General features: G+C 40.2%; 1 long non-coding RNA gene across 2 annotated transcripts in view; it reads left to right on the forward strand.

Annotated features, from left to right (window-relative positions):
* Window positions 1-18,453, forward strand: part of LOC120506061 — a 322,322-nt gene that overhangs the window by 169,594 nt on the left and 134,275 nt on the right. For both annotated transcript variants that reach the window (XR_005628422.1, XR_005628421.1), the window contains exon 2: window positions 13,615-13,726. This is a non-coding gene — a long non-coding RNA (uncharacterized LOC120506061). The remainder of the gene's footprint in view (window positions 1-13,614; window positions 13,727-18,453) is intronic.

Genomic DNA, 18,453 nt, shown 5'->3' on the forward strand with positions numbered 1-18,453 from the left:
GCCTTAGGAATACTCTTTGTCCTTCTGGGTTTCTCTCCTGGCTTTAAGTCCATGGAAAATATTTCACCTTGATGAAAAGAAACCCCACCTGTTTTCCCCTTGTGCAGCTCCTATGAGTGTCTCCAGACTGAGTACAGCTCCTTATCTCCCATGAGGAAGAGCTGTGTGTTCTCCAAAACACAGCAGCTGATCTATGGTAGTCCTGTCTCAGACACATCTTGAAAGCAGCATTAAAACCAGAGAATTAAGTCTCCATTCTCATGCCTTTCCTGCAATCTATCCATTAAATGTTTAATTCTGTCTGTAATGACGAACTCTGTCATTAACTTGTCATGAATGTTGTATTTTTATGATGCTGCCATCGTCACTCAGTGTCCTGTTGCTGCCTGTAGTTTTCTGGTTTCTGAATATTATTCTCAGTTTTTACTGCCCAGTCCATTTTTATGTTTCCTATTTTTATAAAAATGTCTTATTGCTGACTTAAACTTCTCTGAGGTGGAGCTGCCACATGCTACATCACCCACCCCACTGGGCTGTTTGTGAGAGCTTTGAAAGAAAAAAATCCCATGTCCCTGCCTTGCTGTCTTCTGTTTGGAATTTCTGCCCTTGTTAATGCAGGAACATGACTCCAAAGGTTTATCAGAGCGTGTGTCCTCACAATTTTGGCTGCCAGTGTAAATCAGTTTGTCCACAATGGCTGTGGCAGTGCAGAGGAATGGAAGAGGCTCTGCACACATGTGCACGTGAACACACATGTGTTCAGGAGGTATAAAACTGTGCAGAGTAAACACACTGTGCTTTAAAGTGTCCTTTTTTGGGGGTGGAGGCAAGAGATATGTAAAGGTCAAAGGGAAGCATTAATAGTGTTAGATAAATTTTACCCTATTTAAATTCAAAACCAATAAGAACTTTATACAATCTTTTGGACAAAGCCTGCAACATTCTAATCTCTGCAAATCCACTCTGTACTGTTCACTGCTCTTCTTATTAATCAGTTCTACAGAGCTGTACTCCTCTCAGTGCTGTTACACACACTGCATTTTTATTCTCCAGCTTGGCCTTTTCTGTATTTTTGCTTCGTCTTACATTCAATTACCCACAGCCTGGTTTGCAGAACAGGGGGCCATTGGGGGCTGCATTTAAGCTACAGCCCATTATGTCATCTTGCTTCGTATATTTTACTCTGATCTTTCTTAGGATGAAACTCATTTATGAATCTTTCTGTGGAGAAATTATGTGCCTTCTTCTGCAGGGTCTGAAATTTGCCTTCTCAATGCCTCTGTTATTAAAAGAACAAGAAAATGCCTGACTTATTTACATCTTGGATCCTGGTACTTACACCTATTGTTGCAGTTTCCAGAATACCAAGGTATTCTAATTATTGTTGCTCTATTTGATGCTTTCATAATAGTATTTAGTGTTCCAAATCCAATGTCTGCTTTCTGAGGAAGCCTTTTGTGTTCTTTGTAATATATACTTTCAAATTCATTTGAGAAGTCCATCTCCCTTCCTTACCTGTGAGCTTGACAAGCGTTCCTGGAACTGGAAGCTGTTTGCCCAGTGAGAGTTCTCTTTGAAAAAATCCACAGCTCAGAGCTTATGACATTTGATGAAAGTCTTGGTCACTCTTTAGGGATGGTGCCTGGGATTGAATTTTAGAGCTGCTCAGAGCTGTCTTGCTTTTTATGTCATTTTCACAATTGCATTTGAATTACTGTTTCTGGTCAAGACGTATTAAAACCAGGATATATTTATAGTCTTTCATATGCATTCATAAATATATATACTAAAAATACATGTGTATGACACTCTAATTATTTATATTTATCTGTAGGTATTAATAGCACACAATCATTGTCTACTTAATTTTGTTGCAATAATAAGAGTCATGGTTCACCAACCAAGTTTTTTTCCCAGGCCTTTTTGTCCACAAATTCCATCTATGACAAAATTTATTTGGAAAATTGCTGGTACTATTTCCTTGTAGGATCAAATTTCATTTCTTCCTACTGTTTCCTGTTCTCCAGTTTTTTTGAGATGTCTGCTGTGATTTTTCTCCCAGGGTTCTTGCTTCATATTCTGCTTGGCAAACTGGAAGTGTTTGCCCTGTTTTGATTTGGTGATGGAGGCACATTTTGGTGGTAATTTAATCAAATTAACATGTACAGACATGTAATCCTTGAACTCCAGTTAAAGTGGGATTGAAACCAGCATAATCCATGCAATTGGCCAGCTTGTGGATTAGGGTGAGGGAGTAACATTTGCTATGTTCAGTGTGGTTTCTGTAATGTCATACACTGAACTATACACAGACATACAGATTTTAGAATTAAGAGCTGCATTAGGTACCAAGAAGGAAGGAAAAAGTCCCAGCCATGATGCATTAGAAGCCTTGTGCTGGAATTATAGAAGGATTTCACAGATATAGGAGCCAAGCAAATCCTTAGCTTTTAATAGTATAAAACATAGTAAAAGCTGAAAGTTCATGCCAGTCCTTCAAAATAATTGCCTTTAATATTATTATTGATCATGTAGTAGGAGACACAGCCTGAGTGCTACGAGGATTTCAAGGGAATGCTTTACAGCTTAATTATGTTTCCCTGGGAGATTTAACATAATTCAATTTATTTTCCCTCGTGTTTCATCAATCATTATATGAATAGAAAGGAGACCTGAGCTTCATTTCTAAGTGAATTCCTGTAGATTCAAGAACTTTTGACAATATCCATATTGGAGAGAGGAATGCAGCACACCTTCTGTGGGGGCGTGAACCTGCAAAGCCTCCAAACAGCGATGGTGAACTTCCTCTTTATTGTGGGTGAATTTTCTGAGGACAAACTGTTGATCCATGGGACCTCTGTAAACCCAGCTGGGCAACAAGAAGCCCTCTGAAGCTGGGCCAATTAATTCTTATTATTCATCTATTTCTGAAAAGATTTAATTGGGCATATCAGATGCACATACATTTTCTTTTTGTCTCACAGAGGGTACTGATGAATTTAGTTCATTTTCTGTACAGTAACCTGTTACAGAGTAAGTTACAGGTAGGGTTGAATCTTGCCATTGCTGGGTACCCAGCAGCCTCTTCATCTCCATTTTAGAAGCTGCCAAATTATTCAGGCTACTCATCACACCCTCCCAAAGCACCCATTGAAATGAAATGGAGATTATTTTTTAGGGCAAAATGGTAATCACCTGAGATGCTCTTTCTATGCAGTGATAATTGTGAATGTGTTTTATGCAAAGAAAGTCCTGTTGTAAGACAGTCTACATATTTTGCTGATACTGATGTGGTACAAATCATTGCACTGGTTCTGTTGTACCTGTTGGGGCCTCTCAGCAGCTGGTGAATTTTGGGGGGCTGGTGGGGGGCAGGAGGTGTGCCAAACCAGCCGGGGGAGCATGGGCTGAGCAGCCATAGCCGTGGCACAGGGAGGGAGAGGAGCTCCAGGTCCCTCCTTGGCTCACCTGCTGCACAGTCTGGGTAGCAATGGCAGGAGATGGTCTATTGCTGGGGGTTGGATGAAGGAGCTTTAAAAAAAATATCAAATAAGTCCAGATCTGAGTCAGTGACTTTTAAAATGAAAGGTCTGCTCTATTACTGTTAATGGGCAGGCTTTCATAATTCTTTGCTATTAGAGTACTAACTCCCTCTTTTCAAAGCCTTCCTGAACCTCTCATTGTCCAGCATTTGTATCCCTCACTTTAATGAGTGCTAAATAAGAATTATATAAGTATTTCAATAATTCTCACTGGACAGTTAATTAAGCATCACTGACTCTAAGGAGCAGTCAGCTATTACCTCCTTTTACAGACAAGTGCTTCCACAGACACAAAGGGAAGAGGTCAATTTAAAAAAAAATGATGTGTGGATTAGTAATCTTTCTCCGTAATAAATGATCTGGCTAACAAGCTGAAACAGTGAAATAAAAACTTGCCTTTTTTTCCCCCCTTTTTTTTCTCTTTCTTCTGTTCCCTCATTTTTTCAATCCAATCTCTTGTGTACCTTCAACCTTCTCTTATGCAGGAAATGAATTCCCTTTAACTTTTTAGGGCCTGAATATTTTGAACTAAAGCTCTCCAAATTTGCTTCCTTCAGAAGATGGCATGGGGCACGGCCCTGCCCAGTTTTTCATTGCACATTCTTTTTTAACAGCTTCTGTGTTTTCTCCTGTTTGATAGATCCTACCACAAACTTCAACTAGAGTGAGTGCAAAGGACCATAATACCAGTCTTACACACAGGGTATTTTATTAAGTCCAGCAGTTAAAAATGTACAAAGTTCCTTGTAATAATCCATTCATTCTGTTCTCGCCTGATTCTTGGAGTAAGCCTGCACAATTATTCAAATCCCAGCTTTTAGCTACAGCATACACCTCGCCATGGGGCTATGCCTCTGTAATCTTGCTTTGGTCTTGCATGTCAAATGGAATTAACTCCCATAAGAAATGTATGCGAAGACAACCCAAAGTGTCTAATCCTACTGCTGTCTTAAATTTCTGAAACTCAGACCTGTCATCTTTTTCTATAGCTTTGTTGAAGTTCTCACTTATGCTTCAGTCCATCCAAAGATGAAGTTTAGGGAAATTTGCATTTTTATGTATTTTTCAGTGGTGCACTCCTGTGGCCTTTTCACGTGTTCCCTTTGTGGAATTATTTTTTCCCCGAGCCTGAGCCGTGTTTCCCACCCTGCCTGGTGGAGGTGGATCCGGTTGCTTTTTTAGCCGGCAGTGTACAAGTTTGAACACACAGGGCATTCTGATGCTCACGCGTGGAAATAATGATATCATGATGAATACACCTCAGCAGCTCAGCCCAGCTAATCACAAACCCTAATTCTGCCTCGATTTAATCTCCAATCGCGGCGCTTTCTTCCCGAATAAAGCTGGAATTAGCCGTGCTCGGTGTAACCGCGCTGTTCGTGTGTTGCGCTCGGAGCAGCGCGGCTTTCCCAGCAGCATTCCCGTGCCTCACTGCTGTTCTCTAGGGGGCACGCTTTCAGATTCCAGACCCAAAATGCCTACATTATACATAATGAAAGGGAGGCAAAAGCACAGCATTATCAGAGAGAAACTTAATTTTCCACTTATTCAATCAAATATCAACCAGATCTGATTAGGGGTGGCCAATTTTAGATGAACCAGGCAAAATACATTTACATAGGGGGTCCAGTTTCAACATAATTTCAGTAAAAAGCAATTACAAAATTACAGTCAGATGGAAAGCTGGTTCTTCTGGGTGTCTTGGCTAAGTGAGGTTGGAAGGGTAAAACTGTAACTTATTGTAGTGGATATTTAATAAGTGGTAAAGCCGCAGCACTCTCCACTTGAAAGTTAATTAAGGCCGTGGAATGACCATACTTGTACAGCAAATATGTTAATGGGTTGGCCATGGTAACTGTCACAACAAAGCCCAGTGAAAAATAATGGCTTTATGCATTGGTTTTGCTGATTGTTACATATTTTAAAAAATGCTCCTGTATTTTGTTTTGCATTGTTTTTGCTGATTGTTACAGCTTTAAAAAAAATGCTCTTGTATTTTGTTTTGGTTTTGCTGTTCCGAGGAGTAGTGCAGAAGCATTTAATTTAGGAACTGCTTAAAGTGATTATTAGAAACCAAGACAAATACTGAAATGCAGATAAAGGTTAAAATATTTGCTTATGTACTAGCACTATGTAAATGTCAATAAGTCGTGCATGTCGGGGAGACTTTCTCTTTATTTAGTTTTTTTAGACAGGCTGTGTGATTATTAGAGTGTCCAATTCTTCTCAGAAAGCTTGAGCTAATCCTTTGTATATAGTATTTCATTTATGAGTGTAATTGCTGTGTTATTTTGGTGCCGTTGGATAAGTGAATGCAGTGGCACACAGACTATCAATTGACTGGCGTGCTTTAAGTGGATTAAATCTTAATTTTCCTCTAAGAAGTCTCCTCATTCAGAGTATGGTCAGTTCTGGCCTTCAGGGTTGATTTTGCATGAATTTTGAATTTCTTTAACAGCCCGTGTGAGGATGGGCCAGGGGAGCATGATTTCCCTCCTTTTTTCAAGAAGCCTGGGAACAGCCTAACAAAAATAGTGGAGAGTTAGGACAAAATGAAAATTCCTCATCTAACTCTGCCATACCCAGAGAAGTGTGATCAGGTGGGCAAATGATGGTACCTGCAAGTGGATGGCCTGTTAGGGGCAACTAAGAAACCTGGCAAAGAGAAAAGGAACTTAAGAAAATATGGAGTTATGGAGGACGGATTAAATAGGAGAGGAAAGAAAGCATATTTGGAGGGTAAGAAGTGATAGCACAACAGAAGAGGAAAATTCAGTGCGTGTTTGCAGCAACTGAAAGAAAACCAGAAAAAGAAGGGAAGGAAAAGGTGGGAATATTTCCAGGCCATCCTGTCAATACAGGGGTGTCAAAGGAGGCCTGGCTGTTGTGTTCCAAAGAAGCAGGCTGGTGGCAGCTTTGCTCAGGTAATGAGTGATGGGTACCAGCTCCTGTGTGGAATCAGGAGCTGGACTCAAGTCCCAGCACACACACTGCAGTCCAGTGTGAGAGATGAACAGCACCTGTGTGTGGCCAATTCCAGCCAAGAGCAGTGGTAAAAATGTGGAAAACTTATCTGAAGTGGGAGAGCAATGTCTTGTAAAAGTTATTTTGGTTTGAGTGTCCCCAGTTGGCAGCTGGGAATTGTTGCAGTGTATGAGAGTCCTTGCTGCTTGTCTAACCTCCAGTTATGCAGTAAACAGTTAAAAATTGTTTCAGTCTCTGGAGTTCTTCCCCCAGCACCCTTTGCAAGGTTTTGTTGCATATTTTAAAAAGGCTCAGATAAACTGATGCCTCTCTATGATATCAGGTGGGGATGCCCTGGAGTTCCTCCCATGCATGTGTCTCTTATCTAAGTAAAAGGTCTTTGGGGAAGGTGATGTCTCTTAATCCATGTTCCAAGACGAGTGTCCCACTTTCGCCTGAGATCTTGAGATGCCAGTGAAATACAAATAATGATTGCAGCCATGCATGAGTGATTCAGTTCTGATTTTCTGAAAAAGTGTTCCATTTTACTATCTCATTCAAGAGCATGAAAGCAAAAATAGGCCATTTTGAGCAAATTATGCATAATCATGGACCTTAAACACCTTAGCACTGAGCTCATACCTGAGGGAGGTTGGAATATGCTCAGTACTTTCTCAAGAGATATCCAAGTTGGTGTCAGATAACTTGTGGATTCTTCTGGAAGTTATGGAAACGTATAATGGGACCGTGTTTTGTTAACCCAAATAGTTTTGCATATAGCTACTGATTCAGTGATTCCACTTTGTTTTAAACTGGAATATGTAAGGCCGGAGTGCCTCACTGGGAAACTTTAAAATATACCCAGTCTTCCTGAAGAATCATTTTAAAATAATCCATTATCTTATTTTCAGAGAATTCACATGGCAGGACAGGCTTCAGGTTGTTCTGAAGGACAAAATGCATCCTGAGTAGCAGCAGCTTGAATGAGAACTCCAAAACAATTTCCCTAGGGCTGATAATTTAGACAATTGAATTCTGTTCTCCATAAATACCTTAAATATCCTAGACAAGTGCTAATGCCTCTGTTGTCTTCTTTTTGCTGACTGCATCCCTCCTGGTCTTTACAGAAAGACCTCTGAACAATGTGGCTGGGGAATGGAAAGGTGCAGGGAGCTTGGGCAATAATATTTTTGCAGTGCTGTCCACCGAAAGAGAATAATGTTTGTCTTTGCAACTGCCCTGCTCTCATGCACTCTGTGCCTTCACTCCTGGCTGACAGTTTCTTAGATCAGCTCTTGTGTTGTTTTCTCGTGTGGTGAAACTCTTTCAGCAGTGTTAAGTCACCTTATTTTTCATATTTTGCCTTGTCCTCCCCTGTTCCTTTCCTTCCCATGTCAGCTCCAGAGCTGCAGATTTATTCTGCCCATAATCAGTTTCTGAGTCAGTTTGGGTGACCTTGACTCTGGCTGTATTTTTGTGACTTCTGTCTTTTCTTTTCTCATCTTCTCTCAGCTTTGCCTGTTTCAGGCTGTAAGTCTCTACCTCTCCATAGATTTTTTCCATACAGGATATAGCCTGAGGTATTGTTGTTTAATATTCTAATAAATGTGTGCCTAAGTATGAGTGTGTCTGCAGTACCAGAAATACCCCAAAATCTTTCTGGGCTTCTGAGACATCAGTCCTTTGCTTGAAACTCCTTAGTCCTGGAAAGTTTGCTCCTGCAGTGTGCTGAGTTTTGGCCTGGACTGGAGAGCTCCAACCACTCACATGAGTTTCTCTGTGTCAGTGTAGCAAATGTGTTGTTTTAATTTTGGGGCAAGAAAATACCAACCCCCAACAAAACAAAACCCAAACCCTCAAATTATGAGGGTTTTTTTATTCTTTCGGAGTTGCCAGTTTGTTTGCTTTTTTTTAGATTGTTTGTTTAAAAACACACTAACAAACTTTGATTCTGACTTGACTCTCTGAGGCTTGCCTTCTGTCCTGTATGTTCTTGGTTGTTTGCATTCTCCCTGCTCCAGTATCTAAATGTATGAGCCTGGTCTTAAGATGATGGTCTCCCTTTCAAATGGGAGTATCAAAAACATTTAGCAATGTGCTCACAAGGCTCACAAAGTGATTTTAAATCCTCTGATAGAAGCTATCTATTATAATTGCACCAAGTACTGTTATTAATGTCTCCAGCCTCTCCATTCTGTTTCTGCTCAAGCCATGCCCAAGAACAATTAGCTGTTTGTTTGACCTGCATTATAACATCATCTCTCCGTTATGATAACAGTGGAGTGACTTAGAACAACACATAATCTTCAGATTTAATGGGGCAGAAGACTGCAAAGGGCCAAACCCATCTTGATGAAATGCCCTCAAGTCAACAACTTTATGCACAGGTGGACGTGGCACAGTGTGGTTTCTGTGGCTCTGTCTGAATGCTACACAGAAATCCAGACTGATACCAAGGCCACTGCAGCAGATTAGTCAGAAACTGCTGTTGAACATAGGAAATACTGGGGGGAACTCAGCAGCTCAGTCTCTGCTGTCTTTAGGGGAGACAAAATTCTTTTACCCCATCTGTTGGTGTGCATGCAAATGAGAACCATTCCCTGTTCCTAAAACTCCTTGTGTGTTCACCATTAATGTTACCAGGGCAGGGGCTGTTGCTTTGATAAGGTGATCGGGAGCTGACTGTGACAGGGACATCTCAGTGGATGGACACAACACCAAGGACATCACAGAGCAGAATTCTCTGAGTGGAACTGCTGGGATGGCACCCTGTGAATGAAACTGCTTCTTGCCTTATATAGATTGTGTTTGTAGACAATAACCTGGAAATACATTGCATTCTGAGAGCTGAAGTCTAAAAATGCATATATTGGTCCAACAAATAGCATCACATTATCAGTTTTATTTTTCTGCTTCTATTGAATGCAGAACACGTGCTGCTAAGAAACAAAAAGGACATGCATTTATTTTCAGGCATAGGACTTTGCAACCACTTGGGAAGAATATTCTTGATTGAGAACCAAAACATTCCATGATGCTTAACAAACCTGCAAATTGAAAAATCAACATCTGCCCTGTGTAGCAACATAGCAGGAGAAAGACCTGAAAAATTTCAAATACTCCTTAAATTATGTTTCAGTGCATTTATAAAATTACTATTTTCTGAATTAAGGCTCAGGCTGGTTTTATATGGCAGCATCTGTTGTGTGGATGGACAAAATCCCCTCCTGCACTTACTACAGGATGGTCCCAGGAACATGGAGCTATGTCTCCCTGAACGCTCCCACAATGATATCTTAAAACAAATGGGATGCATCCTTAAATCACTGAGGATGACCTCAGCTGTCCAAACCCCACAGCTCTGCACTCACAGCTCCCCTTCCTGATGGAATGTAGGAGTTTTCACCGGAGCAGCCGATGGAGGCGAGCGGAGCAGAGTCCCTGTTCAGACAGAGGAAGGCACTGCTCTAAAGGAAACACAGAAACCTGTGATTATGCACTTACTGCAGTGCTGCCTGCCTGCTGAACGGCTGGGAATTTTTTTTGCTGTTTCCCTTATTTACATATCACAGCCATGTCTTTATAAAGTTACTTTAATAATTTATTAGATTGATCTTTTCAGAAATCTGTCCAGGCTAGGTGTCATTAGGAAAAGTTATTTCAACTTCTTTAAAGGTTTGTGCCCGGGTAGGGCATTTACCTGCCACACTGCTGATATTCTAAAAATACCTCCATGTCCATACTATTATCCATTCTTCACGTCCAATTGCTCTGTTATGGTAATAGTCAGAAGCACACCATGTAGTAATTACTTACAGCTGACTTAAGAAAAGAATATTCAACTCCCCCACTGTTCCACTAGAAGGTCTTTATGCGCTATTAACTCATTCCTGTTTATTAATACTCTACTGGTAATTCTGGCTGCTGCTTTTTAGGTTTGTAATAGGAGGACTATTAAACAGCAATTATTGACCATATGGGTTAGTGGATATTTGTGGTGGTTGTTGGGTGGTTGGCTTTTTGTGGGCTTTTTATGTTTTTAGGTTGTTTTTAAGGAGCCACATCACAATATAGTGGTGCAACTTTACATCTGCCTGGGATTAACAACTTTGGCAGTGTTCCCCACCTAGAAAATGCAAATTCCATATTTCAGAAATATCTGAAGCTGTGAAAATACAGAGCAATTTAAAAAACATGAAAACACTGTGCCAGACAAAGTGAAAATATTTTTTTTCTTTTCTCCAGCAGTGGGGATAGGGTTTGAGTTATTTTCTTTGGGGTTTTGGGGGGTTTTTTTTGGTCTTTCTGTTTCTTGTTCTTTGACTTTTTTTTTTTCATTTTTTTAGTTATTGTCCTAGAATTTGGTCAAGTGTAGATTTCAAACTAATCAAACTTCTTCTAGAAAAGTGTGAATGATAGCACTTTTAAGAACTAGAAATTTGCTTTCCTCGGTAAGCTTGCCTAGTGGGAAGATTGAGGAGAGACAAAATTACAGCAATTATCTTTCAAATAGCTGGGCTGAAAAAATGGTGTCTTCCCCCCTTTTCCTCTCCTGTCTTTTTTTTCCCTTTTTTTTTTTGTAATAATTTTAAAATCCAACTGCAGTTCCTGCCTTTGCCAGCAGCAATAGCTGTCAGTCACTGCACTGATGATTCCATTTCCCACTGCTCTGCACTGGGAAGGCCAAACCAGCCACAGTTTTGGCACTCACTCTCGTTGTGGTGAGAAAATAAAAGACTTGAGCAGGGAAAAAATATGTAGCAGCAGTGAGAAAAGGTAAACATTAATGTGGGATGTGGTGTAGGAGAAAAGGGATTTGGGAGGGGAGTTGATTTTAATGCAGAAGTACTGGGCTGTGAGCAAATGTTTTGCAAAATATATTCTCATGTCTCAATTCTTTTTGGGCTTGTCCCTAACACCATCGAAGAAGAGTCACACTTGGAAAACCAATTACTTGTATTTGCCACTGACATGGCTTTTTTCTAGAATTTTCTTAATCCCTTAATACTCTTCTTACACTTTCTTAGTGCTCCTACTTGTGTGTGTTTGACTTGGATTATGAGTCTCAGCTGTGTCAGTGTGGTCCTCTGAGCTGCTGACCAGTAACAGCTCCATTTAGACATAATTGTGGGCACAGTTGCTTCTGGGGATTGTTGCGTAGTTGAAAAATCTCTGCAATACTAAAATAAGTCAAAAATAATAATAAAGTCAAAATAAAAAATAATTCATTTGGAATTTGAAATCTACTGCTTTATCACTAAACACTATTTTTGTCTTCCTTTATTTCTTTTTTTTCTCCTTGTCTTTAACACTGAAATTCTTTCTTGGACTAGCAAAACAAATTCTTGTGTGATATGCACACCAAAAATCATTCCCTCCTCCAACAATTATTGCTTGGAACATGTATATTTTCTTTAGAAAAGCTGGTGCACTCCTGTGCTTTTAGGTCCTGAATGTTTTAGTGAGGCTTTTTTCCGAGGTGGCGAAGCTGAGAGAGAAAAAACTGAAGGGATGTGTTCAGTAGAGAAGGATGGGACTGCTGGAAGGTAGGAAGTCCTTGCTCACAGGCTTTTACCCCTGCCTTGCCTGGAATGGCTGCACAGCATTGGCAGGAATCTGCTGAGGGACATTAGACAAGGGGGCTGAAGGTATAAAAAGGTGACATTGATTTTATTGCTCAGAAATATGGGCCAGTTAATTTTCTTTATGTGCCTGGCATCTTGGCCATGCTGCGGGATTTTTTTTTTTTTTTGACTGGTGTAGTTTGTTATTTAAAATTGCTGTTGAGGTGGAGGTGTCATTTCAAGCTTGGAATAAAGGATAACTGGGAATCCTGAGTGAGGTGGCCCTAGGTGTCCAGCAGGATTTCAGTGGCTTGACTCTCTCATCTCCAGCTCAAACCTGCCCTGAAATAATTATATATTAATAAGAGAATGTTCCAAAATTTTATCCTTATACTGTAAAACTGCAGGTGATAACTGGCTCTGCTGCTGGTGGGTAGCTTAGGCTGGGAAATGAGTAGAGCATGATATTCCTTGAGAAACTGGAGTGGAGGAGCAACCCCTGACCATGCTCAAAGAAAAATGTTGTGCAAGTGATTCAGCTCTTCCCTCTCTTGCAGGCGAGAGATTAGAGGTGCACCACTTTGTCAGTTCATCTCCTTAACTCATCATATATTATTTATTACAAGGATTTGGTTTCCTAAGCCTGTAGTCTTCTTTTCTCTTAAGATACCACTGACTATTTGATCTTGAGGGCTTATTTTTTATGATGATGGTGATTACAATTATTATTATGTACAGGTATGTAGGGAGGGAAGGATTTTGAGCAACAGCAAAACCCAACCTTTTAAACATATGAACTGTCAGTGTTTTTTGTCTTGTTTTAGCACTTTTTGCACCTCATGCTAATGGTGTGATTGTGGTTGGTTTAAATACATCTGGGGTCCCCTGTAGCCTTGATTGCAGGGGTTTCCTGACTCTGCTGTAATTCTGTGCATGGAGGTTCTTAACTAAACTGGCTTAGACACCTTGAATTCATTTGCAGGATTTGAAAGATAAAAGAAAATAATTTTTAAAAGTCTTTATACCCATGAGCCACATTTAATTTAAAAAAGTAAAATTTGTGATGGCCAGTGTTTCTTGTTTGTTTGTTTTTTAGTTTTATGCCAATCCACCCCCAAAACATATAGACTAATGACAATGTTAAGATTTAACGTCGTTCAAAACAGCCAAAGTATTTTCACAGAGAGCAGGTGCATTCTTGGCATAGCTGGTGTTATAAGGTGGATTCTTCCATTTGACAAACGTTCAGAAGAAGCCTTTCATTTAAAAATAATGGAAGTCTTGTAGAATAATTACTTGTATGGGCTAAAATAAAATTAAAAAATAAACTAGGCAGGAATAAACTTGCTCATGTGGTTGGCAAACTGAGAGCAAAACTGTCATGGCTTTGTTCAGTTGCTAAAGGGATGATCTGAAAATGTTTGATTAGAGAACTGGACTGTCTGCCCACATGAGCCAGACATAAGAAGTTATAAAAAATACCAAATGAAGGTGTAGCAATGTGACACATCCCTGTTTTTCCCTCTCCTTGCCCCTCTCTCCAGGCAGCTGACGAGAAGAGGGAAAGAGCAGATCATGGCACCAAATCCTGCCCCGGAGCTGCGCAGGGCTCAAGGAGTGGCCCCGTGTGGAGAAGCAGATGGAGCTCTGCAAACTGTAAGTGCCTGCTCCGGTACATTCCTTCACAAACAAAGCCCCATGTCTGTGGTAACTGCATTTTTGGGCAAATCCCTTCCTAAATGTTGTTTTGAGATCAGAGAGAAATATGTGCTTTGTAACTGGCTTTGGTCATTGGGGATCTCCCCTTCCTCCCCCGGCTGCCATCGCACCCTTTTGTCCTTCCCCGCGCTGACTGAAACGTTTTGGGTTTGTTCTTTATACGTTTGGATAAATCTTTTGTAATGGATTTTTGGGTTTTGCAGCTTAACGATATCAAATCCTTCCTAAGATTTATTGTCAGTCTCACTTGACCTGGGGATCAGAACTTAGAACGGTTGATGGAATTTGTTGCAGAATCAGGGAATGTTGTGAAAGTTGCTATTTTTGGTTTCTGTTTTGCTGTATCTGGAGACCACAGATTTAAAAAAATTGAAATGATAAATAATGTTTTCTTGGGTGTTCAAAACATGATGAGTGTGGGTGTTTCATGAACTTTGGCTTCTGGACAAGCTGATTTGTACTATTTCTGATAAAGAGATGCAAGACATCCAAGGTTTTTAGCTTTTAGAATTTTAGAATTCCTTAAAAAAAAAACCCACTGCCACCTCGCAGTGAAGGTTATAGACTGCCAGAGTGAGAATTTCAGCTCCTGGTAATCAGTTTGCTTTTCACAGACCTCGCTGAAAGGTTCACAGCCCCTTTCCAGCCTTGCTGGAGACACTTCTCTGTATAAGCAAAGAAGGAAAATGTGTTGGAGCTGGTGTAGACAAAATATTTATAGGAGATAGGACTGGTGTTGGGCCAGGTCTACTTTGCAGAATACAGAGTGGGTTTGTTGCCTTCCTTCTGCAAAGCTTTGAGGCTGTCCCACCAGTCCAGCTGGGTGGAAGAGGAGGCCCCATGGCTGTGGGAGGAGGAGGAGCAGTATCATAAATGGCATTTCATCCAAAGGGGGCCCGAAAGAAATTAAGTTTAGCAAAGGAAACAAGTTTCATCAGTTAAGGCAATAAAGCACAGTCCTGGAGCAAGTCAATAATGCTCAATTGACAGCCAGTCAATATTTGTACTGGATTAACTTTTCAGGGAATGTGGAGATTTCGGGGGGTTTTATGTAAACACTGTAAATAGGCTGGGACACTAAAGTAGGGTTACAAATACCGCGTGTCAGATTAGATTAGGATCACTTCCCAGGAGCAGGATTTCTCCTACCACGAAAGAGACATTTATATCTTGTGAAATGAACACAGATACAGATTTTTTTGTTTGTCAAATATATTCCAAAATGCAGCTGGGCAGATCTCATGGCAATGCTGCTCAGAACACTTCAAAGGGCAGCCTCTGTCTGAGGTCAGGCTCGCTCACCTTCCGCCTGTGCTGTGCCCAAGCTGTGCCAGGTGAAGCTGCAGTTTAGGTGGCAATGAGGCTCCAACTCAATTAACAGGAATGCTGTACAAATTAATTTCAGTTTTGAGCTTTGTATGATGTGATGAGCTATTAAGAAATATTCAGTATTTGTCATTCTGCTCCTTGCTGAAGCATTGGGCTGAGACATGATGAAAATGTGCTGGTTCTGACATCTGTAACACAGGGTTTAGTCTCTACAAGTTTTCTTTACAATGCTTTGCAGTGGCATTCCTGGCATCCATTTCTAACCAATGAAAAATCCATTTACCTTTTCCAAAGCTGGAAGCAAAGTGGAGAAACATTTTGAGAAGAAATCAGTAATTTACAGTGCCTTTTTTTGAGATGTTGCCCTCAGGTTTCCTGACTTGCTTTCTTATTAGAAGGATCTCAAATCACTGCAAGATTCCCAGTTCTCTAGAAATAATTGAGGGTGATTTGGCCTGTCCTGCCTGTCCCCATGCATGGAAATGAGGGCAAGCCGAAGCTGGCACTGCCCAGATGGGCAAAACAGCCCAAGTAAATTTGCTTTTCTGTGTATGAAACACGTGCATGGTTCTAGTGGAGTCCATGCAGGTAACACATCACTAGGAATCCCTCTTGCTGGAAAGTAGATTACTGCATTTTATTGTTCTTTCTTTTATTTCTCCTGTCCTTTTTTTCCCCTTAGAAAAGGTAATTAGGCCATAAACAGAGGTCTGACAACTAATTTTATCTGCAGCAAAATTAATGTCGTAAGCAACAGATAATTTCAGCAGAGCAAAATTAAAAAAGATATATATTAATGACATTTTAAAAACAGAAAATCTAATTTTTTGCCTTCTGAACTTTTTGTACCTGGCTCTTTTGATATGTGTGGAGATGCTCACTCATTTAGGGAACAAATGTTTTGCCTCTGTACTGTTCCTGCCTCAGCACCAGGCCTTGCTGGTGTCGGCCTGTGGTACGAAGTTGCTTTTAATTTCCTCTCTCTTGTTCTCTGGTTCCTTTCAAAGCAGAAATGATCTGAGGGAAAAGACATTGCTTTTCTTACCTCTAAATTCTCATTGACATTAATAGGAGGCAGGTGGCCAAGTCCCTGCGTACAGCTTTGAAAATTTAAGGTTTAACTTTTTTTTTTTTTTACCTTGGGCAGATTCTTATACTGTTGGAGTTGTGAATCCTCAGAAAAAAATATTAAATATGCAACCATACCATGTCAGCAGTGCCTAGAGAGTTTATCTACAAAATTATCGCCTACCTTCCAAATCTATAACCCTAAAATATTGATTGGTTAAAAGGTAGTGGATAAAGATTAACACAGCACAGCAGCAGATTACCCTAATCAAATAAAAAGACTATTAACAGAGCTGCTCACAGTTCTGAAGATGTTGGTTTGAAATACAGATGTCTTAACCAAAGTGCTATGTCTCATTTTCTGAATGCATTTTTGAATGCATTTAAATAAATTACCAAATAGAAAGAAAGCAGAGAAAAACTCTGCATGCTCCAGACAGTAAATTTGCATTTATAATAAAATTATTTCATGCCTTTCAGTAAGTAGTTGGAACTTCTAAAGATCTATTCCATTGGATAGTATGAAGTCAAGCAGTGGAGTCTCAGCCTAGAAGGCTCTATAGGCACATGTGTGATTTTAAACCTGTTAGGGTAATTTGGAGCTCTAGGATCCTTTGGAAAACCATCTCTGCTTCAGACCAGCACGGGTTCAGGTGGCTTGGAATTTGTCACAAACATTTTATTTAGCTTATTAGTGTTCCATAGGAGTAAGCTACCGGGAATACCACTTGGAAAAGAGCAGCATTTGTCACTAATGCTTTTAGTGTACACTGGGAATTTTTATCCAGCCAAAGGCTGAGCTGTGTTTTGTCCCCTTGGAAGAATTTCCCATTGAGTGACGGCTGAGCAGGGATTGAGCTAATAACCCATGCCCTGGGTTATTGGAGGCACAGAGACAGAAAGAGAAAATAGGGTGGGTAATGTATTAATTTTCATCAGTTATGGACAATACTATTAAATTACTGACTCTTGTTGAAATAATGTGTCACCGATTAATAATGTCACTTCAGCTTCCCAAACTTTCCTACCTAAAAATTTTAATTCAGAAAGAAAAGATGTGAAAATGTGTGAGAGAGGTTTTGGCGCTCTAACTCATAGGTATGGAGGTCTTTTGTTTTTGTTTGAAATCACACCTAATTTTAAGTCGCTGTGTAAATGAGGTTTTAAAAGTTTTTAACAGTGATGTGGATAAATTTGGAATTAAAATTGAGATCTGAAATGTTGTGTTGCTCCACTTTTAAAAATAAGTTCCCTCCTCATTTGCAATTAAAATGCCTAGAATCTGCATAAAATGTGTGAAATTAGAGATAATTGAAATACAGTAGCTATAAATATGTCTACTCCATTTGAAAAATAAATAAAATGTCCACTAAAAGTGTGCGAAAGCCGTACCCCCTTCTCTTGTTTCTCACATTTGGATCTCTGGCGTTTTTCACACTTTTATAGCTAATTTTTATTGCAAAACAATATGTTACATTTGTAGCCGTTGTGGGAATGCAGAATAGCCCCTGGCAGCTCTGTAAAAAATGGAATGTTGGGAACACATTTAGAAGAATATAGCTTTCAATTTCATCCCCAGCATTGGTGTCGTGGAATCATATTAAGTGTGATCTAACAAAAACAAAAGGGAAAAAAAAAAAAAGAAAAACAAACGTTACAGAAAATAATTGAAATCAGCTATTATTTAAAGTATGTTCATTTCCCCAGTTTGGATGTTTTCATAGTGTAAGTTGTTGTGATGTAGTGGTTTTCCAGGAGTGAAACCCCAAACCCAGGGTGGTGCTGTTCCCTGGAATGTCCTGAGCTGCTCCAGGGGTGAGAAGCCACGGCTTGGTTCCACAATTGGTCAGTGGGCTGTGGGCAGGGATCCTGGAGGAGCTCCCATTATATCCCAATCTCCATTATCAATTATTGCTTATTAGCCTGGGCTCTGGGGAGTGTCTGCCACTAGAGTGGAGCAGCATCTCACATGCAAATTGTAAAGAAGCTTCTCTAACTTCAGTCTTGAAACTGAGAAAAATATTATTCCTATAACATCCTGTGCATCCTTAGTGAAATTGCACTGTGCTGTCCTATAATTTCCAATGCTGTGTCGTGTTTCAGTTCCTGGGGAACACCAATCAACTCCCAAAGAGCTGCTTTGGTGGGGAAATGAGCAGCTTTTCAACTGCTCTGTGTCCAGCACAAGCATACACAGCAATTTGCTGTAATTCACACAAAACTGAATTGAAAGGCCTGGGTGAGGGTTACTGCCCTGGCTCCTCAGT

The sequence above is a fragment of the Passer montanus genome, unplaced genomic scaffold (genome assembly GCF_014805655.1).
Source record: "Passer montanus isolate IOZ18808 unplaced genomic scaffold, ASM1480565v1 scaffold37, whole genome shotgun sequence".
In the NCBI taxonomy this organism is placed as follows: domain Eukaryota; kingdom Metazoa; phylum Chordata; class Aves; order Passeriformes; family Passeridae; genus Passer; species Passer montanus.